Here is a 12151-nt window from a genome sequence, read left to right as displayed (position 1 = left end):
GGTAGGTACACCTGCCTTTAGCCAGACACAGCCAGCAGATGTCAGGCTAAAAATAACTTGTATGAAAGCACAAAACATTCCTGAGATAAAAACCATTATTTTATGCTTAGTGTTTGCATTTCTGTGAAATATGAATCTCATTCTCAGCAGGTAGACGGAAAGTCATTTTGAAATTGCAGAGGAAGGAATAAATAAATGAGTGTAGTCTCTTAACCCTCTTAATGCCAAAAATAATTTAGTGCATATATGTATTTCTTTTGAAAGGTGGGAGGGTAACAGCACTAATTGCTGAAGTGCACAAAATCTCCAGGGAGGATTGAAATTGTAGCAAATGTTCAGGTTTAACTCTTTGGCTCTCTAGTGAGATTGCCAAGGGCGGGACAGTAGTTTGACAGTGGTGATAGTTTTGTGAAGGACACAATACGAGGGATGGATGGATTTCCAGAAGACATGCAGAGCTGAAGAGAACACATTGAGCATTATATTGATAGCATGCAAAACCTTTGCTAGTACAATATTGTCCAAAGCGACAAGAACTGCCTCCTTGCAGGTGACGCTCTAAGGCTAAAATCGGGCAGGGCATTTTTTGAGCTGGTGGTTGCAGGTGCGGCCCACCACCACTCATTTTTAAGGTCTGGAACTTATTTCTCCTCAATAGACTTTAATCCAGACCAAGAGAAATATAAACACAAAAAGGGAAAAGGAGGAAAGAAAGATAGGAAAACTGTGATGAATGGAGAAAGAAAGGATGAAAGGGACCCCAAAGAGAGCAATAAAGGGGAAGGGAGTGTCTGCTGGTGGATTAAAGAGGCATCGAGTGGAATCAAGACTACACAGCCTTGGTACTCAGAAACCAGACCTTCGATAGCACTGGCCATTGCATTTGTTCAAACTTATGGGCCCGGTATGTATTCTTTTACAAGTTAAGCACTGTCACAAACCGAGTGTTGCTCCTGGTTTTACCATAAGTGCACATCATTTGCAGTCCTGGGGTTTTTGCACTTACAGTTTGCTCCAAGTCTTACCTACAGAAAAGTTATCAAAGACTGTTCTTTGCATATTATTGATAGAAGTTGAAACTGGGCACTACAAACTACTCAATATGTTGCACAAATGGTACTTCCACAGGCGAGTTTTGTGCTGACGTTTTAGACTGTGCTCGGAATTAGGCTGTGACTTTTTTCAAAATGTCTTCGCTTATGCCGGAGAAGCAGAATTTGTTGCCAAAGTACACCAGGAGCGGAGGGGCTAGCAGCCAAAACGAGCAAGACGCTGACAAACAAAGGTTACACTATATTGATAAAAACATTAAGGGGCATATACTGTATACAATGTACTGGCACAGTGTGGTGCTGCGCCACAAGTTGCAGCAACACGCTGTGTCAGTTCTGAAACACAGGGATGCTCTGTATTTGCCAAAATGCGGTGCACACATGTCTTACCCCTAGCGCTGGCGCTAAATTTACCTGCCATCGCCAATACAGGCATCCTTGTACCATAGTGCAAGGGTGGCTGTGTTAAAGGGAAGGATTGTTTATGTGAAGGAAGGTCTCCCTTCCTGCACATAAACAATCTACAATGGTGATCTGGCACTTCAATGTGTGCTGCAGGATGCAGCACACATAAAAGTACCAAATCCTCATTATTTCTTGATTGTTTATGTGCAAGAAGGGACACCTTTCTGCACATAAACAATCAATCATGTGGTTTTGCTGTTTCTATGTGTGCTGCAGAATGCAGCACACATAGAAAAAAGCAAAAACAAGGAGAAATGAAAGCATAGCTCATCGTCATGGTATGGCGTTAGTTTTTGGCGCTGCAACAGATTAACAAATTCTTGTAAATCTGGGGCAACGTCAAAAGCAATGGGTGTTGCGTTGGAACGCCCAAAGCAATACCCATTGCACTCCCCTCTGCCGCAGAGGGCATATCTACAAGGCAGAGTTAAGCCACAAAAATTGGCTTAGCGCCACCTTGTAAATACGCATAATGCACAGCACCACCAGCGCTTCACAAAAAGTGAAGTTCCAGTGGCGCTATGGGGCTTGAAAATATGCCCCAAAATAAACAGGGAATGGACCAGGCCCAAGACGATTAGGTTTCGAAACTCTATCTTTGAACAAATATTTTGAGTTGTTGCTTCTCTTTCACAGGCCTCTCACCACTCATTCTTTCCATAGTACAATACTATGGATTTTTTTTTAATTTACTAGTAGGTTAAAAGAAATTTCATCCCAAAATTCCCTTAAACCTGTGTTTTCCATTATGGATTATTTAAGTCGGCTTTGTTTGCAGTGGATTTTTTTAGCAGCTTTTGTTTTGTAACCCTTGCGCCATTCTAATGGTTTATTGCATGCACCCGGCACTTTGTGTTCTTTCAAAGTTTACATAACAGAAAGCGACATACCAGCCATGTTTCCAGTGAAGAAGGCTTTTGCACATGACTTCATTTTAATAGTGTATATAAAATAGTGATACAGGCTCTGCCAATCATGATGCTTAGAATTACAATATTATACACTCGTCTTTGCCTTCAATGTAACTTTAGGACCTAAAGCAGCCAGTGACAGCAGACATGTTTATCTTCCTGGCAGTGGTGTATTATTGCGGAGGTCCTTAACTGTGGAGTGGGAAATTAACAACTGTTAATACCCTGAGCAGTGGGCAATAATTTGTAATGCACAAGCAATCTGTAAGTGAAGACAGCACATGATTCATGAGAGGTCTACCATTCCTAGTTCTTGAGAGTTACGTTTGCAGTTCAGTCGAGACACTATTGCTCTCCACCAATGAATGTATTCCTCCTTCCACCTACCTACATGCAGTACCATTGCTCCCCTTGGTCATCCCCTGCTTTCCCTCTGTACATATCATTCATGAGTGAGTACCCTACAGTAGACACCTCTTTACTCCATGCCACTTAATGTCACGTCTTCACCCACAGACCTGCTTCCTGTACCATCATTTGCTATTTCCCTGGTCTGTAAACATCCTGGGGTATATTTACGAGCCCCTTCCGCCACCGTTACTTTACTTTTTGACGTAAACCTTTAAATCATATCTTTAAGGCCACGCAAAGCCACTTTGCGTGGCTTTGAATGGCCTCATTGATATGGAGTAAGGCAAGGCAGAGCAAATTGCTGCGCTGCCTTACTCTGCCTTAGGGAGGCATTCCGTGGGCGTTGTGGTGGATGTTCCCACGCAACACCCATGGATTTTGACGCATCCCCAGATTTAAAAGACCTTGTGCCAAAACCGTTTGCTTCCCCAGGGGAGGTGCACCAAGGAGAAATATCTTGGTTTCTGCTTGTTCTTCCTCATTCTGCATTCTGAAGCACACATAGAAAGTGGAAAAAGTCTCCCAGGAATGTTTTTGTGCAGGAAGGAGGCCCTTGCACCATGGTGTAAAGGTGCTGGCGTTGGCGATAAGCTACAGAAACAGTACCGGCGCAGGGGAAAGGACAGGAATGCACCATATGCCAATGATACGGCGCTGTCCTGCCCTTTCCCGTTGCATTGTGACTTGCTGCTCTGCCCTGCGCCAAAAGCCCATAAATATGGGCCCGTGCTCCCGTCTGTGAGTTGCATCCTTCATGCCAGTTGTACATGCACTTCCCTGACTCCACATGCATCACTTACTTTCTTACCCGGTGTAGACATTCGTTCGGCCTCTGCCCGGTGCCTCTTTTATTTACATTGTCACGTCTTGGTACAAACCTCTCAGTTCCTCTCTTAGAACATGAATTTGTCAATGCAGAAATCACCTACATTCTCGTACCTATAGGGCAAACACGCAATCAACATGTATGTGCCTTTTTAGCGGAATAGTGATCCTTAAACTGGACCCATGATATGATACTGGAGGAGGAAGGCTGGAACGAACATTTCACATCTAATGGGCATTAAACGTGTTAAACTAAAAACTTGCATTCCAAGAACTTCTTGCAAAATCATTCTGTGAGAAGAGACGTGCAAAAGCCCTGGCCCATGTTATCGCACGAACCATGTTTCCTATTGGTTACCTCCCTGACATTTAGACATCAGCATGGTATGGCTTTGCTGTCATACAGCATCCTCTCGCAAAGCTTTAGGTGTGATACTATATAGCTCCATATCCTATGGTTCTCTATGTGATACTCGTTATCTACTTATCATCTGGCTCTCAACATGAAATTGTTTGACTCCCTGTCGTATAGTTCTATGTGCAATATTGTGCAGCTCCCTATCACACAGCTGTTTATAATATTGTGCAGCTCCCTATCGTATAGCTCTGCGTAATATTGTTGAGCTCCCTATCATAAAGCCCTGTGTAATATTGTGCAGCTCCCTATCATATAGCTCTCAGATTAACATTGTGCAGCTCCCTATCATATAGCTCTCAGAGTAACATTGTGCAGCTTCCTATCATATAGCTCTCAGAGTAATATTGTGTAGCTCACTATCATATACCTCCCAGTGTAATATTGTGCAGCTCACTATCATATACCTCCCAGTGTAATATTGTGCAGCTCCCTATCATATACCTCCCAGTGTAATATTGTGCAGCTCGCTTTCACATAGCTGTGTGTAATATTGTGCAGCTCCCTCTCACTTAGCTGTGTGTAATATTTTGCAGCTCACTATCCCATATTGCTGTGTCATATTTAGCAGCTTCCTGTTACATAGCTTTAATTGTGATATTGTTCAGCTCCCTATCATATAGCCTGGGTAATATCTTGCAGGTCCCTATCACATACGTCTCAGTGCAATATTGTGTAGCTCCCTATGATATAGCTCTCACTGTGATATTGTGCAGCTCCCTATCATATAGCTCTGTATAGTATTGTGTAGCTCCATATCATATGGCTCTGTGTAATATATTGCATCTCAATGTCATATAGCTCTCAGTGTAATACTGTGCAGTTCCCTATCACTTAACTACGTGTGATATTTTGCAGCTCACTATCATACCTCTGTGTCATATTTTGCTCACTATCATATAACTATCAGTGTAACATTGTGCAGCTCCCTATAATATAGCTGTGTGTAATATTACACAGCTCCCTATCATATACAACTCAGTGTAGTAATGGCAGCTGCCTGCTATATGGCTCTTGGTCTGATCTCTTTTTCTTTCTTTCTTCATTGCATGTAGGTATTACCTTTCTTTGGACAAAGCACAACAGATCATATTTGGAACAGGAAAATGGACTGATGTATACTGTGTTGATTACATGACTTGGAGCTCAGGTAATAACTTTTTGATATCTGGATTCACAATAAGTTGTGTAGGTCGTTTTGTAACCATCACCTGAGACAACAATATGAGGAGAAGCTCCAACTGAAATATTGTTGCAGTGGCGTGCAAAGACAGTGAAAGTGAGGTCTCTCCGGTAACTTTCCAATCTCACTCTTGGTAATGACTGGAAAGGAAATTTGAGTGCAAGCTTCTAAGAGCGGGGTCAGCCCTAACCCTTGGTGCATCTTTGAGTTTTAAGTTTATAGTCAGATATTACCCATACTCACCCAATCACTTCTAGCTGTTGCTTGTTTCAGAATTACATCGCAGTTGCTCTCCTTTATCAACCAACAAAAATGGCTAGTTAGGTGCTCACCAGAGGGCCCGCCCACCTCAGTCATTCCCTATCCAGTCCTAGGCATATTCTTCAAGGAGTAACCAAGGAAGGGATACCCCCTTAAGGTGAGGTATCACAGTCTTTCCTTTGGGTTTTCTAAATGGTGTATTCCTTTGTGCAACTTATTCAGCTGATCAGCTAACAGGACTGTGGAATTCTATTCAAGAAGGTACCAAAAAGATTGAAGAGTTATCCAAAGCAGAGGTTAATTGTAGAATTAAAAGAAACTCCAGCCACAGCCCAGCACAGCTCCACAACTGACTTATTGTTTTCATTGAAAATAAACGTTCTGTTTCAGAACTTTAAAAGAGAACATACCATTGCTTAACGGGGAAAATATATTAAAAGAGAACAGCCCAATACATAAAGATATTTACAGAAACTTGAAAGAGAATACCACAAGTACCACATGTGTGATCATAGATCCCTAAGAGTGACTTTGAGTGGGGTACACCTCTGCACGTACACAGGTCAAGGTACATCCATACGTACATGCACACCCGCACTGGGGATTGAGTGTGATGCAGGTGTATCATAGTGTCACCCCGCCCCTAGAAACTATAACTACTACTACTATTAACTACATTAATATACAACAAATGCCCTGAGTTCTGTAGACACACATCCAGACAGCCTTGATGCCAGGCTTCTGCTAAACTGGCACCTCCAAGGGAATTATGGACATACAGGGCCTTCTCATGCCTCTCCATCTCAAACAGATGTAGCAGAACATGAAGCCAGGATCTCATCAGGTAAGAAGCAATAAAATGCATGAAAGAAAATACTCGAAAACAAACCTCCACTTTCACCATAAGGCTTTAGAGCTTTCACCTTGTTATCCTGTCTCATATAGATACTTAACTGAAGAAATATGATCATATCACCCCCATCCTGATGGAAGTCCATCGGGTCCACTTGCCAACCCGCACCTTCTTTCAAACCAGCTGCATCATTTACAAAGTCATCACAACCAGCACTCGGCTTATCCTGCATTTAAACTAACCACCTCCGGTGGCTCTCGGTACTCCAGCAGCCAGGACACCATCAGACCGGAGACTAAAAAATGTAAAAGAGGTAAAGAAAGCAAAGGTCAATTTTAGTCTGTGCACCTAGGATCTGGAACAACAGCTCTGAATCCCGTAGGACCACCCCAATGCTACTCCAATTTAGGAAACAGTTGAAGACTGACCTCTTTAAAGAACACTACATCACAATGCATCAATCACCCATTACAGCTTCCTCTCCTACTACTCAATGACTTTAAGCTTTCCTTTGACCATGTACAGCCCTCTGCTGCCTTTTGGTTAGGTTCACATAGACATAACATATACATACATACAGGCACCTTCAGGAAATAATCAAATACATTCCTCTTCCAATCATATCGCCTTACCTTTTCCTATTCTTAAACATACATCTAAATACGTCAAAGGTTCCTTTTGGAATGAAACGTGTTGACCTGTCCAATATGGTCAATATACTTCAACATTTTCAAGCGGCAGCACAAATTTCCTTGGTATACTTTCTAACCGCTGAGGTTAATCAAGCATAGTTGATACACCTAAATCTTTTCCAAAACTGGACAGATGTTTCCAGTGTATTCTTTAAAGAAAGAAAATTTATAGCAACTAATCTTAATACAGTGTAACAATTTCTACAAACAATCTTTTAAGCTTTACTTACTTTGTTACAATATCAGCGACTTAATGATCCACATACTATTCCAGTGAGTTGTGTTATCTTGTTTTTAGGTAATTACAGGATCTATAGCTGTGGTGTCAACAGGTTTTGAATAAAACACCCCTCAACTACAGAACATTTTTAGTCCTTATAGTGTCAGGGGGGCTCTCACAAGGTTTTAGTAGCCCACAATCAAAGCAGTTTATATTCTATTCCTCTCAGAACTATGTTAATGTTGGGACAATTTATTAGTGCTGCTGTCAGTAATCCTGTCACCTTATTGTAATTGGTACCAAGCAGCATTAGCTGGTGTTCCTGAACTTTTAGTAAATAACAACGTCCCAAGCATGGTTTGTGTGGCTTCTTTTACTTACATCCAAATGAAGAGACTCTGCATTTTTGACTACTTTCAGTGTTCTGTCTTTGATGAGTGCATTCCTTACCTTCACGTATGCTTTCAAACACAGGCCAGCTGTTGTCTCCAGTGGGCACTTGTCTATTTTTTAAAGGTAGGGCTACCCTTGTAAAAGTGGGGTGGCACATTAATCTGCAGTCGTCAATATATAATATACAGCTTGGCTGATGTCAACTTCAGATCCTGATCTAAATTCTAAATTAGTTTTCTAGATATAAAGTTTCACTGACACCTGGGAAAAGATGATTTGTGCATGGGCAGTGAACACATGATTGATAAAACTTGGGGGGAAATTTAAAAGCCCCTAGAGCCACTGTAGCATCACTTTTTTTGACCTTCAGTGGTGTTAACCACGGCTCCATATTTACAATGAGGTGTAACGCCACTTTTTGTGGCATTACACCTCCTTGTAAATATCGGCCCCTCTGATGCAGTTTTCTGTGTCAGAGAGGTGTGCAATGGGTGTTGGAGTGGGCGCTGCACCGCAACACCCCTTGCTTTAGACGCTGCCCCAGATTCATGAGAAATCATAAATCTGTGTCAGTGCCAAAAACTAACGCTACCCCAGGGGTGGTGTTAGCATGGCAAAACGAGGAGGAATGCTTTTATTCCTCCTCGTTTTTTGCTTTTTCTATGTGTGCTGCATTATGCAGCACACATAGAAGAAGCAAAATGCCATGGATGATTGTTTATGTGCATCAAGGTGCCCCTTCCTGCATATAAACAATAATTCCAAAATTATGCTTTGATACTTCTATGTGTGCTGCACTTTGCAGCACACATAGAAGTGCCAAATCGCCATTACAGATTGTTTATGTGCAGGAAGGGACACCTTCCTGCACATAAAGACTCATCCGTGGCATTTTGGGGACACCTTCTTGTACCTAAACAATCTATCCCCTCAACGCAGACACCTTTGCACTATGTTGTAATGATGCCTGCATTGGTGCAGGCAACCAAATTCAGCGTAGGGGGAAACGCAGGGGTGTGCCGTATTCCTGTAAATATGGCGCATCCCTGCATTTCAAACGGGGTGCATCATAGTCTTGATATTTTTGGTGCAGCACTGCACTGTGTCACTTTGGCTTAAATCAGGGTTTTGGTTAGATGTGTGCAATTTACCTGAGGCTAGTGTTCATGGTCATGGGTAGAAATCAAAAGTGTAGTTTAGATCAATAGACCTTTGCAGGGACAGGATGAGGGAAAATGCCTGTGATGAACAGTCATAGAGTTATAACTTTGCAATGTATATCTAGCTTAAACCTCAACAGTTGTAAATTCTGCAGAAAGACATTTGTGGGATAAAGATGGCTATCAAAGCAATTAGTAATCTTGAGTAAGAAAAAAGTAGAATCCCACTAAGATAGAGTTAGGATAATTGGTACGCAAATACTAACCATCCTCTCACACCCATCACACACAGAAGCACTTGGAATGGCATCAAAGGCACACAAGGGGCAATGATGCCTTGAAGCTTTACTACCACTGGAAGGCAAGCACAGGACTGCTGTACCTCTGCAGAATGAAACAAACAGCAATGTCCTTCAGCGCATACATTCATGCGTATAATGCTCAAAATAGATCCAAAATATATATCGTTTTCCACTTTCAAAGTAAGATAGCAATAAATATATTCTACTCCACCCCTAGCTCATCTCTAAAACCATATACAGCGCAAGCAAATATAATTGCCAAAGATGACGTAACACTTGTCAATGAGAATCCCAGGAACCTTAAAGATGTCCAAATTCTGAAAACGTTTTAGGGCTAATCAAATGGTGGGAATGTGCTTTACAGATGTAGCTAACATAATACAACATACACCATTTCACATTGTAACTGTGTGCCATTTGTCATCAAAGTAAGGAATCTTTGTGAATGAGCTAAACACTTGTAAACTCTACCACAAGTGTCACTTATTTTGTGAACTGGTAACACAGTATCTAGTATACTACAATCCTATAAATCCCATCTCATTACACTGTCTCCAAAGTAGGGACTCACTTTTCTCACACTCCAACAAGAATTCTTATTCACTTATAAATAAGTCGTTCCCTAAGTATAAAGAGGCCATCCAGTGAAGCGAAAAAACAGTTTTCTTTACTCAGTACTGCATCGCTAACAAGCACCTGAAATAAGCAAACTAGAATATTGCTTTTATTGATGATGTCTGCAGGGGACCTGAGGTCCATTGTGACATCATTCACTGGATGACCCCTTCAGGCATTGGGTTTTTGGTGGCTATTACCTCTTTAAGAGACTAAAATAATGTCTTCTCTGTAGTGAAAAGATTGTGTTGGTTAAGTCTGCCTCTTTGGTCCTTCAATTTAATCCCATAGTTTGGTTTAAGAATTTACCCTTCTTTCATAGTGTTTCTCTTTTCGTTCTCCATCTTCTCCAGCAGAGCTCCTCATTCGATGTCTCCATGTGCGAGGGGTTCTATTTCTATATTTGGAAAAGTCTGCCCATGTGGCTCTCAAACAATCTCTTTTTCAGTTTTGGGGCTTTGGCTCAGGGGCATCAGGCTTCTAAGCAGATGGATTAGGAGAACTATTGTATCTTTGGCCTACTTGTTAGTGCTGGTCCCCCTTCCAGGAGGTGCCTATGGGTACACTATACACAAGGAAAGCATGTGGAGCTGTGAAACATTGTCAACTGCACCCTGAAGGCTCACATTACCTCAGATTTGTGGATGGTGAACATTATGCTATACAGAGGTGAATAGTGTATTTTCCAGAAAAGAGTTCAGTGTAGTCGGATTTTAGCATATTTTATTGTAGTGTTTATTTATTCTTTGTATGGTACACCTATTCAGTTTGACAAGGCCCATGTAGAGAGATAGGGAGGTAATGGCTCGACTACATATTGGTAATCTTTATTTTTCTAATCTTTTTTTGTCACAGTCTTAATAGGAATTTTGCCTGTGCAGCACCTGTGTGAGATTCAAGCCAAGGCCTCAATAGGATATCTAGAAAAGTACAAAGCGTGGGTGTGGCGCGATTTCATTATCAGGAGGGTTCTTTTCTGGAAGGTGAACTGTACCTAATAATTTAGGACAGTATTGAGGAATAGTAGGATTAGAAGTAGTAAAGATGACTTTTAAGTAATTTAGAGATTACCATTGCTTTATTTCCAAAGAAGGTCTTTTTCTGACTTCTTCGCCTGCACCTCCATTTGCAGGGCCAGGAGTATCACAGCGGGGAGAGCAGACCATACCATCATTGCTGGGCACAGTGTGCCAACTGTGCATGTGTCTTGTACCTTCCACTATACCTAGGCTCCTCTTTCTTTGAAAATCAACAGAGTGATGGAAGCAATCCTTGAATTAATTCCTGCCACTGGCGATCACTCAAAGACGCATTCCGATTCGTCGTTTTTCAGCCACTGCGCCACTCTAATCAGACACTAGCCATATTCAAATCAGCCTAGGTCCTGCTCCAGTAGGAAGAGTCCTGCCCGAACAACCAGGCCATGGGCACTCAAGAGTGGACACAAGCCACCCCAGTCTTGTTTCTACCTAATTTGACTTTCTCAGTTAATTATAGCGTGAGTCCTATGGCACAGTGAGCCCAGGATCCACGTTTGGGCCAGCGAGCATTTTCTCTTGCACCTGGAGCCAAACCCTGGCCATCTGCTTTATAAATGTCGGCCCATGTAGTGTCTTGCATGATTTAGAATAGAACCTTTATGGCTTCCTGAGGACTCCGTATCAGTGTGTGACGTAATTTCTAAAATACAATGTATGAACACTTTTGCTCTTGTAAAAATGTATTGCTCCTCTTAGTTGAGCAATAGAGCACATGCAACAATTAATTCCCCCCAAAATGAAAGTAAGTGAAAAGAAAGAAAAAAATGTAAATGTAAAAAAGAAAGAAGCAGAGTGGGCTAGAAGAGTTATGGAATCATAGAACAAAGAGACGAAAGTGCAAAAAAAAAAAAAATAGACAGCATCTTGATTCACAGAGGCCTGAGGCGGGGAGGCGTGACCAACAACACAGTTGCACATTGTGGGTTGCGTTACGTCAACAATTCACCCTACCTTAATGGAAACATACAATGTTTGGATTTTCATCTGTACACAGGTAATGTTTGTTAAATGTAATCCCGCTCATACCACGGAGATGGAAGTGCATAGTACAGGGAGTGCAGAATTATTAGGCAAATGAGTATTTTGACCACATCATCCTCTTTATGCATGTTGTCTTACTCCAAGCTGTATAGGCTCGAAAGCCTACTACCAATTAAGCATATTAGGTGATGTGCATCTCTGTAATGAGAAGGGGTGTGGTCTAATGACATCAACACCCTATATCAGGTGTGCATAATTATTAGGCAACTTCCTTTCCTTTGGCAAAATGGGTCAAAAGAAGGACTTGACAGGCTCTGAAAAGTCAAAAATAGTGAGATATCTTGCAGAGGGATGCAGCACTCTTAAAATTGC

At 41.7% G+C, this 12151-nt stretch overlaps 1 protein-coding gene across 1 annotated transcript in view; it reads left to right on the top strand.

Moving 5' to 3' along the window:
- The window catches only part of P2RY2 (purinergic receptor P2Y2), a 192226-nt gene that overhangs the window by 85891 nt on the left and 94184 nt on the right, over positions 1-12151 (top strand). Inside the window, exon 2 of the mRNA XM_069203848.1 lies at positions 5135-5229. The gene's annotated coding sequence lies outside the window, so the exon portion shown is untranslated. The remainder of the gene's footprint in view (positions 1-5134; positions 5230-12151) is intronic.

The sequence above is a fragment of the Pleurodeles waltl genome, chromosome 8 (assembly GCF_031143425.1).
Source record: "Pleurodeles waltl isolate 20211129_DDA chromosome 8, aPleWal1.hap1.20221129, whole genome shotgun sequence".
NCBI lineage: Eukaryota > Metazoa > Chordata > Amphibia > Caudata > Salamandridae > Pleurodeles > Pleurodeles waltl.
Note: the sequence above shows the minus strand (reverse complement) of the source record. Positions and strands in the feature narration are given on the sequence as shown.